This window comes from Arachis ipaensis, chromosome B06, assembly GCF_000816755.2.
Source record: "Arachis ipaensis cultivar K30076 chromosome B06, Araip1.1, whole genome shotgun sequence".
NCBI classification, from domain to species: domain Eukaryota; kingdom Viridiplantae; phylum Streptophyta; class Magnoliopsida; order Fabales; family Fabaceae; genus Arachis; species Arachis ipaensis.
In genome coordinates this window covers 16,175,354-16,180,845 of record NC_029790.2, presented here as the reverse complement: position 1 = coordinate 16,180,845, position 5,492 = coordinate 16,175,354, and the positions used below count along the sequence as shown (strand labels likewise).

The 5,492-nt window shown below is 43.0% G+C and overlaps 1 pseudogene; it reads right to left on the bottom strand.

The window, feature by feature from the left end:
- LOC107645774 lies at window positions 684-3,685 on the bottom strand (annotated as a pseudogene).

The following is a 5,492-nucleotide window of genomic DNA, read 5'->3' as shown; positions in this document are numbered from 1 at the left end:
CTATATTTCTTTCTACTCTTATATTTCATATCATTAGATCTATCAATATTTACAATTTTCTTAAGCAAATTGCATACATAAGGTAGACCTTTCTTTGGCTCAGCCAATTCAATTTCGGAAAACTCAATGAGATTCCTCACTTGAGGATTCCATTTCGACATACAAAATCTTTTCTTTTCGAGAAAAAGTCTTACTTTTCAACCTTTTCCACATACAAAAACGTCTTTTGCCCCCTTTGTGCATTAGTGAGTATGAAAGCACTAGTTTGGGTGAAAGTGTGTTTGCTCACCACTTCCCCCGTTAGTTGGATTCACCACTTCCCCCTTTTTCGAATGATTTTTTTTTACCGTGCTTGGTAAATTTCTAATGATAAAAATAAAAGTATTAGAAAAATAATTTTTTTTAAAAAAAATTACAATTTACATTTTTTAAAAAGATATTTTTTTCTTAAAAAAAATATTTTTTTACATGATAAATAAACAAAAAAATATTTTTATATTATTATACCAAAACATAATTAATAAATAAAAAAATCTTTTTGTATGAGATATCTAAACATAAAATTACTTTTATTTTTCTATAAGATCTTTTTTTAAAAGATAACTTAACAAACAACAAGATTCTAGCATCTCAATAATATCACTGCAAGCCAATGTGAAAACAAGAAAATGCACAAGACTACCAGCCGGAAACCAAGGAACTATACACCTAAAATTAGTCACCGGCATCACCAGATACAATGACACTGAAAGAAAGAAAAACATAGCAATAATATACCTCATAGCCTTGAGTGAGTGCTGTCACCTTCTTCTCAAGGCGTACCATCTTCTCTTTACCATCATCCAACTTGCTTCTCACATTTTCAAATTCATTCTGTAAAGCTGCTAGCTTCTCCAAGTTTCCAGCAACACTTGATAGACCATAGGCATTACGAGTGGGAAAGTACATAAGATCATTAATGCAAGTTGTATGTGCTTCAACAAATTCATCAAGGAATTCACTTTTGTGCCCCATTGTTACATGAAGGTACTGTGCCTCTTGCTTTATCTACTGATCGGCCTGCCAAGGACAAAATATGAATAAATAACATGCAAAAATGATATTATCAACTCTGCTTACAAGGAAGCCCCAAAACGTTTAATCCTATACTTGCGAAATCACATCATTTGTTTACTATCTAAGGGTGGCCAAGCTTCTAGCATGTGCAAACAGAACTGACAACAAACCATAAAAATGGAAATTAAAGAAAGAAACAAGTAAGCAGATACATCAGTAACACATACAACTTTAATCTCATCTTCCTGAAAATCTTCTATCACAGGGACAACCGGCTCATTTATGCACGCTTGGTTCCTTTGTTTTTCTCCTTATTCACCATCTCATCAAGTGGATACTTAGCATTGTCGTGCTCTGGTAAGGTTAGAAGCTCCTTTATTATCATCTCATCAGCTTGCTCAATAGAGGTTGGTGGAACAAAGGAACTCTTGTCCCCATCAGCTCTCACGAGGGAATTTTTAATAAGCTCCAAAGATGCTTCAGGAGGCCTAGGAACTCCTCTTTGAAGGACTTTTGATCGTTTTTTAAGTAATGCCTGCTGCCTTGCCTCTTCTTCTGCCTTTTCTCTGGCAATTCTGTCAGACATATCCTCTTCAATCTTCTCCTCAAGTTATTCTGCATCTTCGGGACCGGTTGCATCACTATTTGGTACTCATTTTTGGGACGGGGAAAAGAGGAGCCTTCTATATAACTATACGTGCGAGTGAGGTCTTTCCCAAAACAAATAGTGGGATTTGCTCAACCTTCCTGACTTTTTACCGACTACTCCTTGCTGGTGGGTTGACTTCTACAGTACAACGCGGGGACTTCCCTATTCTATATCTTTTTGATCTCGCACTTCCTTACTTCTAATAGAACCTGGAGACGAACTATAGCTCTTCTCTTGCGCGCTTCCCTGCTTTAGCTCACCACTCCACTCATGCTTCTTCTCTTTGGAAAAGCCTTTTAGAAGAAGAATACCAATTCAGACTGCGGAACTGCCTTCTTTCTTTGATCTGGAGCTGCTTATTTCGGTCGGCTTGTGATGAGGGCTACTCGTAGTAAGGCTTTAGTGCCCGTCTGCTTTCTGCCTGAAGCTTGAAAGCAGAGGATGCCCACTAAACTGAAACAAATCCCGTGCTCGCTTTTTGAATCTTCAGTAGGGGAAGCTGCTTAAACCTGAGCGCAAACTTCGTTTCATATCAGCTAACTCATGTTTTGCAGTTTCACACATATCCATGCCCTCATTAATATGTAGTTCATCCCTGAGAGGAATTCTGAGAGGAGTTCCCTTTGGAGTCATGCTGAAAGAATACCCATCCCTTTCTGGAGTCAAACCACTTCTAGGAGTAAGGCCTGCATCTCCAGGAGTTGCAGAGGGAATCTGAATTTCCTTTTTCTTAGGAGTGACTCCGGAAAATTCTGAAGGATGCAACTCTGGGTTCTCTCCTCCTAATAATGGTGTCTGAGACTCCCTCAACCTAGCCAGATTTTCAGCTTCCATCATGATATCATCGCCCTTACCGACTGGTGTTCTCTGAGGAGTCCTTAAAGGAGTCATTCCTTTGTGCAATTTTATTCTTTGCAATGTCTTGCTTCCTTAACTGTGCCTTGACATCAATCCTTCTTTTTCCCTCAAGTTCTTCAATTGTAGTAGGGAACTGGGGCTGTTCCACTGGTCTGTCCTCATCAGTACATCGAAAAACCCCGGAGGAGGCCTCTTCTCAAAGGGAATCTCTGCATTATAGTCAATTCCTTTCCGTTTCCTCCTGCGCTGCCTGACATCAATTCCAGCAGCCTTCAGTTCTCTCTTTTTCTGCAAAGAAGCAAGCCTCCTGGCTTCCTCGAGCTGTTTCTCCCTGGCTTTCCTTTCGTATTGGCCAACCGAGCTCGAGCCTCAGAAAGCATCTCCTTTTCATCCTCATCCATGTCAACAGGATCTGGACGTGCAGGCTTTGACTCAGGATTGGGATCAATCTCGCCAGGCTCATAGTTGTCATCCTTAACACAAGCCGCATCGAGGAGCTTCTCATAGCGCTCGCGGCACTGGGAAGGGGTACATCCAACAATGGGAGCAATTGTTCTCCACTGTGTTGGCATAAGCTTCGCAAGATGAAGCAATTTCTCATCCTCCTCTCTTGTCCACTCAGTCTGCATACAAAAGCATAAAACTAAGGGATCACCACACTCTACTCCAGAAACATGTCCAAATCCAATTCTGAGTCCAACATACACACCATAAGTTACAATTTACGTAATACAACGTAAAAAAGAGCAACAAAATGTTTAAATCCCAGGAGGGAAAATAAAATAAACAAACAAAAATTGAGGAATAAAGAAGGGACCTTTTTGATGGAAGGATCGAGCCACTCGTACCAGCGAGCCTTGCATTGCTTGGCGGATTTGCGGACGAGGAGGAAGAAATGCGATCCCATTGGTTCTAGCCGCATTTCATAACAGCAGCTTTGAGGACTTCATCTTCGGTGTTCTTCCAAACACCGCCCTTTATCATAATCCTCATTCTGCGCCCTTTGTGTTTCACAACTCCCACTTGATTAATGATGAAGAAGATGAGAAGGAAGAAGGAGAAGGCAGCAGGCATAGATAAAAATCATAAAAATGAAGGATTTTAATTTATTCAAATTAAAATGAAATATTTATTCAAATTGATTCCCAAAAATTTGTAAAGTGGACATTTTGGTCTCTAACAAAAATTAATTATATAATTGGTCTTTAAAGTTTTTTGGCGTCAGAACAATCTAACATATGAATTGGTCTTTTTTAACACCGTTCTGATAAAGTACTAATAGAACAATCTAACATATGAATCAAGTTGGTGACTTAGCCGTTAAGTGCCATGTGTTAAATTAGGACAAATTAGTCCCTCTTAAGCAAATCATTTGTTCGTGACCTGAGTGATCTCGGGTGCTTGACGGGTCGGGTGGCAATGAGAGGATGAGCGGGTGAGGCCTTGGACTAACTTGGAGCGGGTGTAGAGATGCGGGTTGAAAAGCTGGTGACGCCGGAGGCAGTGTGGACGGAGGGGGTGGCCACCTGCAAGGACACTCTGACGATCAAGTCAGTGTCCGTACGAGGTGATAGCCAAATTAGGTAAGATGTTACGTACCTTGGGAGGAGAGCTGACCTCTTCCCTTATATACTGTGCTGGATGGACCCATAGGTGACCTAGCCCACTGGCCAGGGAGCTTCTATGAGCTGTCCTGGTCCACGTTGGGGGAGGAGCAGGTCATTCCGGTTTCCGGGTCGGGGCATCGGGTGCTTCCCCGAGGGTACCGACCCGACCGGTCGCTGGGGGTGGTGACTTGGGCCGCCTAGTGGCAAGTCGGGCATGCTTCGGGTCGGGTGTTGGGGACCAACCCGTCGGGTTATCCCTGTTGTGGGGGATGGTTCGGGGATTGGGTCGGAGGTGATGCTCCGACCAGTCGACCAATCGGGCTGGACTTGTGGCGGTCCGTAATAGTGCCCCCAACGCGCCAGCCTTGAGGTTTGAAGCTTGTGACTAGGCGCGTTTGTCCTACTCGCCGAGTCGGGACGTGTTCCTCTTCTCAGGAGCTCGTTGATGGCGTCCGTGTTCCTCACGCGTGGTCAAATCGTCTCTCCCTTGGCACTGCCTCCTTGGCTTCTGCGCTGAGCATTAAATGCCCATCATTTCGTGATTTGAAAGAGGCGTGAAATGACAATTATGCCCTTCTCTTTTGGCGCTCCTTTGGTGGTTATGTCTTTTGGTCTTTGCCCCCTTTTAATTTCGTAACTTCTTCTTCACTTTCCTCTTCTTCTTCTTCTTCTTCTTCTTCTTCTTCTTCTTCTTCTTCTTCTTCTTCTTCTTCTTCTTCTTCTTCTTCTTCTTCTTCTTCTATTTTCTCTCATTTACTGCTTCTTCTTGTTCTTCTTTTGCCCTTCGCTACTGCTTTGGCCTCCTTTATGCTTTCAATGCTGCTTCGCCCTTTGGATTCTTCCTTCGATTTTGCACATTCTGCATTTTCCTGGTATGTTGTTTTTACAGTTTTCCTTGCTTACTTTTCCCTTTGGTATTTCCTTGGGTATTTTCCTTGTGCATGCCTGGGTTTTGTTTGTTCTTCTTTTAGAGGGGGCGCCACTGGGTATTTTCTTAGCTTTTGCTTAGGTTCTGGGTTAGTATAAGGGTGCATGGAGGGTGGTTTAGGGAGTTGTAGCTTGTTTTTCATTGTTTTTAGAGTTTCCGACCTCCCGTGCTGACTAAGTGGTGCCCCCGCTGTAGGTATGGTCGAGCATCCCGTGGTTCCAAACATGGCTCAGCGGTCGCTAGCCAATTTCGTCGACCACTACGCCTGGGTTACTTTCGACGTGAAGGATACCCCATTCGGGGTTACCCGAGAGAGCCTCCAAGAACTTCACCAGGCTGGGCTTTTGTGCGGAGGGGGTCCCGAGGAGGCGTTCTATCAGGTCTACGTTCCTGC